We start from the raw sequence: 15,600 nt of genomic DNA, 5'->3' as shown, positions 1-15,600 counted from the left end.
CCATATGAATCAAGGCTTCTTATATCTTCCCTCATGTCACATTTTTAAGACCTTTGGCCATTGATCTCTCTTGCCATCTGTGTGTATTTTGCTGAAATGTGAAGCAAGAAGCTGGATGCTTTGAAAGTGCATGTAACCTCTGCTTTCTGTGTTTTGGTGGGAGTATGAACACATCTCTGAATTAGAACATTTTAGTTTTGTCTTTGTCCTCTTTTTCTTTTGATTCCTACTCAGTTGTGACCCATTTTACATTCACTTCCTTTTCTATAGTACTGCTAGCTGTTCTTCAGTCTGTATTTATATACTTCTCTTTCTTGCTACTTGCCCTCATTGAATGTTGTCTTCTTTGATTTCATGCTAGTTTATGTTGTACTTTTAGGAAATACTTGAATTATGCTATGTCCAGATTCCTGGATGCTTCAATTGGTTTTAAAAAAATAAAAATAAAACTTCATTTGCTGTCCCCTTTCAGACAGGGGGAGAATGGAACAGTTTTGATGTAGGGTTCATTCTGATCCTGTCTCCCTTTAAGATCCCCTTCCCACCCCATCCCCACCTCCTCTTTTTTTTTTTTTTTCCCCATTGCCAGAAACATTCCAGATCTCTCTGTCTGCAGTTCTCTGGACATCTGAGCACATACATACATTCTTGAGATATAGCAAAAGATTATCTGCTTCTCATGTACTATTTCTAGCTGAGAAAGCAGCATAGCTGTTTCAAAGTGCATGAGTATCCTATTAGGCCTTTTCCTTTTTTTTTCAGTTAATCTCATTGGTGTTAGTTAATTCATAGCCCTTGATATACACCAAGGCTTCAAGTTCATTGTGTTTATGATATGCAATTACTCCAGGCAGATCCAATTACTGACTTCTATTTCAATAAATTGCATTCCTCTACATGAATGCCTCTTGGATTTCTCTACTAAAGATCATGTCTGCATACAGTGAAAGGTTGTAAGGGTTACCTTTGATTTAATCACTTTTAGCATACTCTATTTTTTTTTTTTTTTACTGTCTTTTCCAAATACAGTTTTGGAAAACCCCTAATTGTATTTTCTGATGGTTGTTTGATGGACTTTGTGTAACTACTGTCTGAGCTCACAATATGGCAACACAGCATAAGAATTTTTGTGACATGGGTAGTCTTCTAGTGTTAACAGCATATATGGAGAATGTGAATAAAATCTAAGTATGGGTTTTAGTTCTGAGGAAGAACAGGCAACTCCGCTTTCCGTAGAGGGCTAGTGCTCAGCCTTGTTGGGTTCAGGATGTGTCAGATATGCATTCATTCTCAACTAAGTTTCTCCATTACCTGTTTTCTTTAGAAGCTGTTTCCCAGTGATTTCATGTTGCATGTTTATTCTTCAGAACTTTTAAAAGGTCACTCATCATTTCAAGGGCTCTCTCAGATAATTAGTAATCGGAGTCTCACTTCCTGAATACCAGCCGATCTAAGTGAAAACATAGTAACTGAGTCACATTGTTATTTAGTTTCTAAGATTACAGTTGTAGATGTGTGTTTTGTGTCCAAAGAAGCTTTTACTCCTGTGATCAAATAGCAAGGCAAGACTCATGGAAAAGATGAGTTCATAAACTGTTGGCAATTAAATTAGAATTTTTAAATTATACTGAACATTTACAATATCCTATGAAATCTTTCTCTGCAGGAGGAAAAAAAAAATCTATGCAAACTTATTTACTGTTTCAAAATCTTCACTGTAGTTCAGAAGTCTGACATGTCTATAGCCTTGGTTATAGCCTGTATTACTGTCTTCTGGGAACTAAATTCAGACAGTGTCACTGACCAGAGGGATTTGTATCTTAATATTCTGGTGGGTACATGAAAGCATTTTACCAACTCAGAGATCACTATCATAGTCTGTATTTGTTTTGTGCTTTAAGCAACAATTTTGACTAGGAGCTAAGTAATATTATGCATTAATATATCTTTACATCTGCAAAATATATCTAACAACTTTTTTCAAAATAAAACAAAATACACATTCCCATCACTCCACATCAAAAAGCATTGCCTGAATTTTGTTGTTGGAAAAAAACGGGCCTTAAATTCTAGTTTTCATGGCAGGAAGACAAGGTGGATGGGATGTATTCTCCTTTTTCTCTCTGTCTAGTTTTTACAGAGCATCAGTTTGATGGCATCCGTAACAGTTTATGCATATTGGAATAACAGTATCTCCCTGCAAAACTCTGGTGGAGCACGACTTTGAATTACTTTTGATGTGTTTTACTATTGTCAGACTTAAAAATCTGCTCTATGCTAATGCTACTTTTCTCAAGTTAAAAATGAATTTTTAAGAACTATGTTCTTTGTATGCTACCTCACTTAATCAACCAAGGTATAGTATATTCTTAAAATGGCGTGCCTTTGAAAAATGTGCAGTATCCCCAGTTTTTAACTATTAATGCAAATACAACTTATGTCTACAAGACAGGGAGGGAAAAAGACAAATTGAGGTTTTCTGTTAATTGTTTGCATCCTTCATTTGTCTTATAAAGGAATTACTTATTTGTGAGTGATAAGTGTACATAAGTACACTGCAAACAAACCTAAATGAATGCTTTTTTTTCCTCTGCTGTCTTAGAAAGCAAATGAGGGAATGGACAAGTCGACATTATTTTTCTCAGTGTTGCTAGGCACTTGTTTTTTGATGGTTTCAAACAAGCTTAGGGTAATTCCGGCTTTCCGAGCAATGTTAGTATTAGCTCATCACGATCTTCAGGACATGACTCTGCAGAGTGAAGGGAAACTGCTGTTAATCTTAGCAGCTGTATAGAGCTCTTGAAGGCTGTGATCCCTCATTTAGATGACTTTCAATGGCAGCCTACCATTAGGAAACTGGGTTATTTGGACTTTGAAAATGGGATGATGAATCCATATTTAGTGTAACTCAAGTTGTCTTCAGCAGCATTCTTCTGTGCATTTTTTCATAGTATTTTCAAGAGACAAAATATAATTTAAGTTGCACAGAGGGATCACTGCCTGCTTGAATACCCTTCTTGGTCTTCTCCTTCCACAGGAATAGTAATTTAAGTTTTGGGATTTAGCATGTCATTCTAAAGAAACAGTCAATTTAAAGGTTAGACTTACTTCCATAATCTCATGTTCTTTATGGATTTAAGGGAGTTGCTTATAAGAGTTTATAGGTTTCCTGTTTCTTGGTCTTAGTTGAGTACAGGTTGAATTTTTTACCCTCCACCATTATATTCTTCAATACAGATATGTTACTGCTGTTTGATAAATATCAGTCTTTTGTATTAAACTTATTTTTACAAATTCCCCAAGAGTTTCCAAAGATTAAACAGTGATTGACCATTCTTTTGCACACATTTAAATTATCTGCCATTCTTTTACAGCTTTTTGTAGAATTCAGTATCACTTTTCCTATGTAATCATTTAACATTTGTATTATAAGACTTCTGGTAATGTCACTTTTTGTACTGGCGAGTGTTGAAAACAATCTGTAAGGTGCAAGGATACCTTCTTGTGTCAGACCTTCCCCAGGTCAGTCCAACTGTTTTTGCTCCAGTGCTGCCAAGAAGGGGTGGTGCTGCTGAGGTGGCCTGCTGGGTTTTCTTGGGGAATGGCACAGACTCTCTGAGTTGGCTGTCAGCAGTCAGGCTCTCGGAGTGTGAACAAGCTACCAGTCTCCACACAGGTACAATGGAATTTCCAGCATTCCTATTGTTCCTCTTCATATTTTAGCACACTGTTGTTGTCTCAGATTACAGTAATACTGCATTGACCTTCTCTTATGCATGCAGCTTTCCTGTACAGGTTATTATAACAGCCTGTGTTTTCATTCCCATAGTGTGCTTTGTTCCACCATGCTCTTCCTCTCACCAGCTGGTTCCTATTTATTTATTTTCTTTTTAACTGCATTTGCATAAAGACATGGATGTTTTACTGTTACTTTGCTTCCTCACCAGCTTGCAACTGCTCCAGAGTTATTTTTAGTATTTCACCTTATCTCTTCCTTGCATTTGTTTGTGGTTTAAGTACTTTCTGCTTATTGTTTCTTTTTATAGCTTCCTGTGGAAAAAAAAAAAAAACACCCCCCCCTAAAAAACCAACCCTTAAACAAAACTGAGTTTGAAAACAAGGGAGAGGATTGTTTTACTGTTTTACTGGGTATGACTGTGACCAGCATGCTATTTTGACATTTCTGACACACACATCTAATCTAACCTAACCTGTCATGTTTGTTTGTTTATAAACCAACCAACTAGACCATTTGTATATGATCTTGTTGTAACAGGTCATAAAAAAGCTGAAATCTGGTTCACACAGGTTTTTCAACATTTGGGGAAAGGAGCTATGCGCATTCTTGTTCTTTCAGCATGTTTCATTGTAGTTTCAACTGTTTTTAAGCCCTCCTGAATACAAGACAGTGTCTGTGGAATACAGAGGATTGGGGTGTGCACATGCTGCAAGCAGTGTTTCGCTCCATGTACAATTTCTGCAGTTTTCTATTTCAGCCTGCAGTGGGGAGACAAGTACTGGATGTATCCTAGGTAAAAGGACTAAGACTCTGCTAAAGGCTTTAGAATTTTTCTGATAATTTGTTAAACATTTTTAAGTGAATACTGGTGTTCTTCTCTTGTTATTCTAGTATTTTGTAAAAGCATTGGAGAGTTCAGTACAGCTGCAAGCACTCAGAAGCCTTAAATCACACTGCCAAGGTCATGATCATGATGAGCAAATACAAATATTGCTTATAGGGCAGGAATTATCCTAAGTTTGGTTTTGAAACTGTAAAAAATAAGTGTTTAGCAGTGCCATATTAAGAAAGAAAAATAAAAAAGGATAACTTTGGTGTCTAATATCTTGTGCTTTCTATGTTCCTTTTCCCTAAATAGGATAGCAGATTTTGATTATAGTAAAAAGCGAACAAAGTAGTTCTTTCCTTTCTTGGAAAAAACATGCACAGTAAACAAATGTGAATGTTCTTGAAGCCAAAGACACACACCTTGGGCACAGAAAAACACAATTGCCACCGATTGTGGCATTTCCTGCACCAGTTTGTGTATGTCTCTTCCAGTCCAGAGGAAATGGATTTTTCTGTGAATTTTGGTGAAAGATAAGCAATTTTTTTTTGGTGATCTATCCAGAATTACTGAGACAGCATCTTAAAACAATGCTGCAAAACAGGGATCACCTTCAGTGCAGATGACACCAGCAACGAAGCCAGTGGTGACAGCTTCACCATCAAAGCCTGGTGCATGCTGAGTTTTTCCAAACACAAAGGTGAGCATTTGATGTGGAGCTCAGCCCCACAAGGGCAGAACCTGCAAGGGCACAGATCACAAATTGCAGCTGTGAGAGGACAGCCTGCTGTGAGGAGGCTGCTGCAGCACTGCTGGCAGCTCTGACCTGGCTGTGCACATGTGCCTGCTGGACCATCTGCTTGAAGAGCCTCTCACTTCTGTCTTGCAACAAAGCCTTCTTTCTAGGAGAGCTACTACTAGAGGAATCTAGATTTTGCAACAGCAGTTATGTCTCAGGCAAATTGGTATTTTCACAGCTCAATTCAGATGACATCATTATCCAAATAGTGAGTCAGTCCAGTTACATCTTTTGTTCTGTCTGTGCTGCAAATAGACCAGGCTGCACCAAAAAGCTTTGAGAGCTTCTTTTCTGTTACTCCTGCCATCATGACAGATCAGGGGAAAAGTGATTACAGAAGCAAGGACTCAGATGCTTCATTTGGGTGTTGGTTTTTACCTTTTTAAGTTCTTGTTTACCCTAGTAAACAAGAAGAAAATGCAGTGTACACCAACCAGTGTATTCTTGGAATTTATCCTGTGCAGAACACCAGATGGATCTATCAGCTCTTACTCTACATAATTAATTAAATTGTAAAAGGTAAGCAATATTCAAGAGAAACAATCTCTTACTTTTTCTAAAGGTGGTATTCACTGAACACAGATTAATGAGTTTTATTTCCAGTTTCCTGTAGAATTGTATTCTCTGACATAAAGATAAAGAGGGGAGCCCATTGTACCATTTTGGCACAAGAGATGCCAAATTGATTACCTGCAAGTGTCGTAGACACTGTTCATCCAATAGTGCTGGGAGATTGTCAGGGTACTGGGTGTGCATTGAATGTGATTTGCTTCCTGTTTGATTTATTCAATGGATTGTGGAAGTTGTTGCACTTTATATTTTTTCTAAAAGTCTGGAGATTATAACTTTTGAAATTTAACTTTTATATAAATATTTATGCTGGTTAGAAATAGATAAATCTCCTGATTCAACTTTTATTCAGGAGGACTGTAAAATTATTTTGTAAGGGCAGAATGTTTCCAAGCTTTTTGTAATGTGTGTGTGTTTATATATACATGTATATACACACAAGACAAAATTTCAACTGTGTCACATAGTAAGATTTACCCATTGTCAGAGATCTGGAGCTTAGTAAGGGGTAGCAGTTATTGGAAAACATTTCAGTACATTAGGCAGTGCTTCACTAGGGAAAAAACTCAATCCTCCCATCCCCAAGCCTGTTTTATAGATTATAATGTTGGTCTTTCTACCTGCATGTTTTTGTCCTCTCTATATTTAAGTAGTCCATTTTGATTTATTTTCATTATTTTCTCTCCCTTGATGCTTCTGACATCTCAGAGCTCTTTTGCTGAGAAGTAAGAGAACATTGGACTAAGCATCTTTTAAAAAAACAAACAAACCAAAAACCAGAGAAAATGCGGGTTTTTCCAGTATATTCTGTTTTAGGCTGAAATGATTTTGCTTATGTGATTGCATTATCAGAACTTTTAATTCTGCAATCTCAGCATAACAAAAGAGAAAAAGACTAGCAAAAGAGCATGTCCTGTTTGCCTGATATAAAGGTAAATATTCGACATAAACTGGGACATTTGTCCCAGACAGGGGAGTCATGGTACAAAATTCTGAGTAAAATTCTGATAAATTTAAATTCATGTATAGTCTGAATGACCATATTATTTTTTAGTTTTATACATTATGTTAATGATTTATTCAAATCTAATTAATTTTGCCTCTGATGAAATTGGTTGGTTTTTAGGAGAGCATTTATTAGGAAAAAGAAGATAAAATTTATAATTTGCAATCAATTGGTATTTTAAAGAACCAATTGATGCTAGTAATAATCAGTATCAACCTACAGAATGCAATGAGTACACCATTTAGAATTGGTTTTAAACAGCAACTTCCATGATGGACAGTTAATGAAACTGTTTCTTGTACTGTACTTCTAATTTTGCCATGAAAAACTTGAAATGCATTAAGGAGATCTAATAGATAATCTTATGTTTAAAGATAACTTTCAGAATTCAGTTAAATGTTTGAAACTCACAGAACTGACAGATTTCTATAAAGCTTATGGAAGCTTTAAAAAGCTTATGCCGGGACCTTTTCCTTAGCAATAATTATCTGCCTATTCCTTGGGAGATCTTCAGATATGCATTTTGATTCATTTGCATTTCCAATGGGAAAGACATAATCAAGAATTTTCTGCCTTTTGGCAAGAGTAGAATCAGATGTTACCCTTCCACCATTCTGTAAACTGCATTTGCTTTCAAAAGGATTAATGTCACTGAGAACTGAAAGAAACTAACCAACCCAATAACTAAAAAGGTGGTCTGTCGTGTAAGTCCACTCCCTACAGTCTGGTGGGACCCGTGAGTATCTGTAGCTTCATTCTCTTCAATGAGGTACATGTTTGGGAAATCCTCTGCTACAGGTATTAGGAGTAAGTTTATCTTCCTCTCTGAAGCGCAAGTGGAGAAAGCTAGTCATAGAGCTAGGTTTGTTTCTTTACAAGTGAGTTTGTTTGAAACTGTTTTGACATGTTGCTGTGGTAATTGCCTAATTCAGCAGTGGTTACTGTAGGAAAAAAGCCTTTCAGTTTAATACTTAAACCATTTCTCAGTGAGCAGAAAATCAAAGTCACTGTTGGAGATGTGACCATGTCCACAGTCCTACAGTCCTCCTTTGTGGAGAAGGAAAGTTACATTTGCATGTGGTGTGTCAGGGCTAGAGATTCAAAGTGGCACAAGAATAGCTGGGGTTTGTGTTAGAAGGATGACAAGAGAAGTGTTTGGCACAGTGCACGCCACTGCAGAATATATTAAATCTCCAAAGTTGTAGGGTTTCTAGTGGTAGCATTGAGGTTCAGTTCACAGTATTGCTACAGACTTCATTACCTGAGTGAGGGAACGTCCCATCTGGGATGGTTATTTATGCTTTCTTCCCTTCTTTTGCCTATGTATTTATATGGCAGTAAGGTGAATCATCACCAGACCTGTATGCATATCCCCACACAGGTCCAGTTTTAGTTTGCACATTTAGTGCACATTAAGTGTTTCTGTGACACAAGCCACATGACGTCATAAACAAAGGTATGACAGCATTTTAGGAGAAAGTGAAGCTGAGAAAGCCATTTTCAGTTTCTACAAACATGCATTAGTTATTAATTGTATACATTTTAAGGACAGAAAAGGACTGTTAGCATTATCTAGTCTAGCAAGTCAAACTGCATTAAAACAAGCCAGAATTTTGCACATGGCTCAACTTCTAGAATTATCTTCAATCTTGGCTTTAAAATTAAATCCCGTTGCTAAAATAAATAATCTGTTAATTTTTGCTTCTTGCTCTAAAATGGGGTTTCCAGAATTTCAGCTATTGGTCTAGGTGTTTCCAGGCTCTTTGCAGTGAGCTTCCATTTCAGAGATCCCAACTAAATACTGCATTCCTGTAATTACTGTTGAATGAAATATGCAGTATTGAAAATATGTCATTTCAGTTCTTCTCTTTGGCCACAGTCAAGAGGTTAACCATTAAAAATGTCTATAGCTCTATACATTTAGTTGATGTGCACAGAGATATGCCAGTGTCTGAGTACTTTGCCGTTTCCTGGATAAAAGGTGTTTCATGCACAATTTTAAAGTTTACTGTTATATGTGGTGCCCAGATACTTCAGACATCCTTGCCAGTACAGGAACAGCAGCTCTGATCAGCCACTCTGGCAGCTCTTATCCATCACAGCCCTTTTCACTTACCTGAGACACTGCTGATTCTCCTCAGCTCAAGTACAATGAAAAGTTGCAGTCAAAATGTTCCTCTAATGTACACACATTTTATGCATTACTGTGTTGAGGGGCTTGTCTGTATTGATTGTTTTTGAACGATGTTTCACTTTCAGTTTGAATTAAGAGGAACAAGAATGATTACCTACATTTTGTTTCAAGATCGGTTCCCCATCTGATCAGTCACTGCTGTCATAGCAGGTAGTTTGCTTGAGCTGTGTGTCTTGGGTCCAAAGTGCAAGGATCTTGTTGTGCCAAAAGTGTGTCTTTTCCTTACTGAGAGAGTGTTACACGTCATGAACCTGGGGAGCAGTCGATACCTACCAGGTGTCTTTCTAGCTGGCAGCAGTCTGGAAGGACTGATGTAGAAGCTTGTTTGCAGTGAGTAACAGTGCAAACAACTCTGGGTCCTTCCTGATGGGAATGGTCAGTTCTTGGGTCTACAGCCTTAGGTCTCGTCTCAGCAGAAGAATGACCCACCCCTGGCTGTTCAGACAGGCTGGGGAGCCATAACCTCTGTGGTTGCTCTGCTAACAGAGCCTCAGAAGCGAAAGGAGATACTGCAGGGGTTTCCTTTCAGGAATTAACTGAAGTGGTGTTTCCTTCATGCAAGGAACCAAGGCTGTTTGCAGGCTGTTCTGCTTTGTCTAAGGGCAAATGAGGAGCCCAATATGGTATTCCATTTTGGCCTAACTTCAATAGGTACATCCCATAGGTGCCTTTCTCTTAAGCTTGTTTGTCTAAAACAGTTTCTCTTCCCTCCAGTTTGAAAGACTGTTCCTTCCTAAACAATCCTCAGGTCTTTGATCTGCTGTGTTTGTGAGGCGTTTCCTGAGCAAGTTTTGTCTTTTTAGTAAGCAATTCCCTAGGGTTTGCTGAGAAGTGTCACAACTGAGTCATCCTTTCCTTTCCTGCCTGTTTTTCTCACTAGTCTCATTTTAAACAATAACCAATGTATTAGTATAATAAGTATCTTAGTACAATGTTAATAAATTATTAAGAATAGTTCCAAATCTGTCACAATGAAGTCATGAGGGTAAACTGTTTTTTACAATAAGCATAGATTACATGTGGTTTTGGTCTGATGCTCTAGTTTATGCACACACCATTAACTATTTAAATTGCCATAGTCTGGTAAGGTAAAAATCCTTAGTATAAAAATAGTGAGGGTTTGTTATAAAAATTATAAATATTAGTAGTTCCTTCCTTCTGACTTCCCATTTTCCTCCTAACCCCCCTTTTTTTCTGATCAGACTCCTTTAGGAGCTTTAGTTCAGAGTTTTATGAAGTAATCACAACACAATGAATATTTGACTCTCCTTGCATATATGATAATGTAGGTAACCAAGAAAGGGGGCTTCAGATGAAACTTCTGAAGATTGAGACTTCAGTGAGGTTCTGAGGAATCAAACTAGGACAGAAAAGTCATGATTCTGCTCCCAGTTGGTAAATTCCTGAGCAGTTAGACTATCACTAATTGTAGCCAAGATTGCTCCCTTAGTGATGATTTTTGATGTGATGTGTAATTTTCTCCTGAGAAGCAACAATAGAAATAACACACATTAGCTTTTCTTAACATTGTAGGCTTTAATAAATTTTGGAATTACAAAAGATACCAAGTAAATTTTCAAAACACAACGTAATGGCTGCAGATTTAAGGAATTTTGTAAGTCAATAAATACAGAGCAATGGAACAAATCTCCAGCTTGAGAATTTGCGCTTCAGAGGCAATGCTGGAAATCTGAGTTAGCTTGATATCCTCTTAGTGGGGGGGCAATAAGCAAAGTTTTGTCTGGATGAGGGAAGAGGGAAATGAATTCTGTGTTTAAACCTCCCCTGCAGTTGGTCTGAAAATTTGGAAACTTTCATTCTTGTAGTGATTTTTCAGTGATGTATTGGCCCCATTAAAGTCAGTGGGAGTTTTGCCATGGCTTTTAATGAGGTCAGAAGAAGAATAGTACATTTCAGCTGTTTTTTTTTTTAAGTTGGAAAGAAGTTTTATATTTGTTTCTTTTACAGTGATGTATTCTAGAAACAAATCCACCTGTAATTAGATGTCACATTCCATAGCATTTGCAAGATGAAATGGAATAAACATCATGTCCAGCTTCAGGAGACCAACAGTCACTGTCAGAATTATTTTCTTTTGTTTATACATTTCTTTTTCTCTTGATGTATATAATATTTGGGCACATGAGGGATAGTTTAATTAAAATTTGCATCTACATTCCTTTGGTAGGGAGATAATTTAAATGAAAGACAAGGAAATACTGTTTTGATTAGGATACTTCAGTGAGTTTTGACTATTTTGAAAAATATTTTCATTTTCCATTTAATATCTTGTGCCAGCATCTTACATTGTGCCAGCAGGAATAAGACATGATGCATCATAAGTCTACATTCTTTCCATTACCAGTAAAATTCATCTGTTTAGTCTGATGTGTTTTCAACCACCTGTCACAATAATGCACTTATTAATACGCCTGTGCAGGTTTATAATGGTTAAATATTCATTAGATATGCAAATAGTCACTCTCTTTGATTCGCAAGTGAAGACTAATAAAAACTTTGCTCTTTGTTCTTCAAGTAAAAAGCTCTGTTCTGAAATGTTGTTTAGGTTGGCAATAATTTGATGAGAATTCGTAGGTGAATGGAGAATCCTTTGTTTATTCTCAGCTATTTGTCTGAAGCTGTGCAACCACTTCAGCTTTAAAGCACCTTCTCCATTTTGTTATCTGACACTGAATCTTTTTGATCACTTTGAAATGGGTTGCATTTAGAAAATGAAACAAAGGCACAATGAAGTGTCCTTCCCTATTCTTGGTCCAGGTGCTTCCTGTGGCGAGTATGCAGTGCTTATCAGAAACCAGTGTCACCAGAGCTCCCTTTTGATCTGCAAAGAGCCCACACCAAGCCATTTGGGACAACTGGTCTTTCCCAAAGTACTAATCCTTGTCGCTGTTCTCTTGTCACAGGGGAGTATGATTAATGTACTTCTTTTTACATTTGCAAGTCACCTCTGAGTCTGTGGGGTAGAAATGCGGTGGTGCACCTCTCTGTCTCCTCCTTTGAAGACTGCAGGGAAGTTGGCAGAAGCCTGCCATCTCCTTCTGAACAGCAGTTCTTGTAAGAATGCTGAGAGGACTGAATGGGAGGAGAAGTTTATTGACCAACATTTATCCCTGACCCAGAAAATGAGCAATTTCTAGTGGTCATACCACATTGTCTTAAGCGCAGTCCCTCTTACCTCGGTGGTTTGATGGCTGCCTCACTCTACCAGGCTGGGTGAGCTCACAACTGAACAGTTTGCTTGTCCAGTAACACCTAAGGATGGAAGATTTTTAAAGGGGGAGCTCATGTCAGCCTGGGTGGGGGTCAGCTTAAGATAATTGAGTCTTAGTGTGTAAGCCTCTTTCTGTTTGTTTTAAATAGTGAGTAAACATCAACACAAATAGGAGCCACTTCCACTCTCGTAGTTCAAAGCATATTCAGAGAGTTTATTACTGCTAATGAAAAACATTTCAGAGAAAGCAGAACACAGGCTTCCAAGATTTGCACATATTGCATTATGAGATGCTCAAGCTTGTGTATGGTAAACAAGATTTAGAAATTCCTCTATGTGGTTGTACTTTGGACCCCAACAGACTTTGGCAGAAAATGTCTAACTATGCTTGGATTTATTCTATAAACTGGGATGGCTTCAGCAGTCTGTGTGGCCTTCCATTCAGCTGTTTGCTTAAGCCAAGCCAAAAGCCACTTATCTAAAAATTATTTATTCTCACTCTTGAGCTGGCAGAATCAGACTGGAAAGGGCAAAAGCTGAGTTGTAGTCCAAGCCTCGGACTTCAGTTAAATCATAAGGGGAGCATGAAGGACTGGCCGCCACATTGTTCTACAAGGTACTTGTGGTTCTCTTGTACACTACTTGTCTTATACCTTTTTAAAATAAACAGCCTCAGATTTGTACTTTGCAGCTGTTTCTTTCTATCTGCCTGACATCTTCAAAATCAAAACCTTAATTCAAATATTATAATTTGGAGAGGATTCTCACTTTCTGGTTTTGCCAGTGTAAGTAAGATGGAGGCAATTTTCTTTGTTTATCTCATTGAGAAAAATATGTGTTGTTTATATACTTTGAACATAGACATATTGTATAGTAAAAGGCAACAGTTGAAAAGTCCTAGCTAGAGATGTGAAAGTATGACTGGAGGCTTAATTGTCAAAATTGAATCTGAAGAGAAAGAAAGTTTTAGCAATGTTAATTTGGCTTGATCTGTTAGATTAAAATAACCAAAAGAATTTTGCATTTGAGAGCTCTTATTCTCTTTGGATACTTTGAGGATCTGATGTTCTTGTTGACATATGATCACTGTGTTAGACTTCACTTCATGCAGAGCATGACTATGAGCATGGTTCTGGTAGCCAAGGTAAAGGAGGCTGAAGGTTTAGTTTGAGCCATCCAAGAGCTGTGCTGTCCAGACAAGGAATGTGGGTTATGTGGTGGGCCAGAATGGCACTGCCAGGACCCTCATGCTGCTGTGGTGTGTGGCTCATGTGGGCACTTGCTGTGCAGGGCTGTTTTCCAGCATGAGTGGCCTCCTTCCACACCAGTGTGATTGAATGCAGTAGTAAAAATAGGGAAAGTCCCAAATGACTATGAGGTGAGGCTACTTCTTGTAATCTGCTTCTTCAGCAGGAATTACTTTGAACGAGTTAATACCAAAAGGGTTAAAGAACCACTGTGTATTTTGAATTTGAGTTGTCAAAGCAAATATTTTAATAGTCAGTCAGAAGTGGATGCTGAGTGGCATGCTGTGAAGAACATACGGCTCTGTCATGGAAAAAACTTGTTGAGGGATGGGAAACTGAGAGGAAGAATAAACAGCTAGTTTTCAGCCTTGCAAGGGCCTGGTTTGAGTTTCTGCTGAGCAAAAAACGGAGAAAAAAAAAGCTGGGGGTGAGCAGAGTGAAGCTTTATGAAGGACAGTTATTTAGCACAGCCTGTAGCTGGAAAGGCTTCCATGTATAGCACAAACATATTGTTGGAGCCACATGAGAGATGGTTAGGTTCATTGGGAAAGCCATAGCGGGGAGGAGGTTGTTGGGAGGAAAAGGTTAATTATCTAAACATGACTGAGCTAGGACTTGTCTTCAGTGCTTCATCTGCAATCTTTCCTTACTAAGTCTCAGAAAGAAATGCCTCTGCCCCTCCTCTGAGCTTGCCATCCTACTTTAAATATTTTTGTCTGTCTGACGAAAAAGGACTTGCAGATGAGTGGTGCTCTTCTTTGACCATGTCACTAGTGCGCGGAAAAACTTATGCAGAAGTTCTCCCAAGGTTGAGGATACCTTGGTATATGTACTGACTCTTGGTATTTCGCACCAGAATAAAGTACTCATTGCCTAGGAAAAGCCAAACCAAAGTATTTTCAATTGAATTGCTGTTCTCAATGACATCTACTACCTCACTTTTAGATGCTGTAAAGTGTCCTTTAGTTGAACAACAGCTAAGCGAACTCCTGAGATTTGGCATGACCTTCATGTCAGCTTTAGACAGGCTGTTTTGTTCATGCAGTGACTTTTCTGGAGATACTGTCATAAAATTTTGCTGCAATTTATTGCGCTTACATTACAGTTGGGAAAGAACCCCATGATTTGGTCTTTTCTTCTAGTATAGCATTCCATGTTTGTTATCAATGATATTTTTTTATGGCTGCCAGTGTTCATCTAGAATATCCACCTACCTAAGTAAATATGAACTTTGTTTTCATCTGTGTTCAATAAAGGGTGTTTTATAGCTAGCAGTACAGAGTCAACAGTAACAGCCATTATGGGACGTTCAGCTCTGACGTCCCTTCCACCTCACTGAAAATCCTGGAATTACAAAGATGAGGAGTTCATATGGGCATAGTTCTTGCAGAGAAATACAGATTTTAGAGCTTTCTGGAGCATATTTTAAAAAAATAAAAGCATTTTCAACTAAATTCTCTCTAACCATGCAGATGACATCAGAAGAATACTGGTTTGTAGTGGACATTTTCTACATTCCAGTCATTATTTTAAGTGGAAATACTGAGCAAATTAACTTTCTTTGGCAGGCTGACACTTCAGCTCTCTGTTATTACAATGGGTGTATTCAAGTCATTAGCATATCAGGTTGCTTGAAAATTTAATGCCCCCCCCCCCCCCCCCCGCCAAAATGTAAAATTAGCAGAAGTGCTCACTATGTCTAAAGGCCCTTTTTTAAGGCAGTGCCATAACACTGAACTACAGGAGACAAATTCTGGTTTTGGCATATCAGCTTTAAGCCTCTTTTACCAAAGCAATCTGCAGATCAGACAATTCACTACAACTAGTACAAGGGCAGTAGAAATTTCTGGATGAAATCTTGCAGATGATTCACTATATCTAATATAGAAGGGAGTAGAAATTTCTGGATGAAATTCTGAATGTGTGAAGCTGCATGTGTATGCTTCATTTTACATTCAGTGGGACTAATATTCAACCACCTAACTCA

Source organism: Ammospiza caudacuta, chromosome Z (assembly GCF_027887145.1).
Source record: "Ammospiza caudacuta isolate bAmmCau1 chromosome Z, bAmmCau1.pri, whole genome shotgun sequence".
Classification (NCBI taxonomy): domain Eukaryota; kingdom Metazoa; phylum Chordata; class Aves; order Passeriformes; family Passerellidae; genus Ammospiza; species Ammospiza caudacuta.
This window is presented reverse-complemented; position numbering follows the sequence as displayed.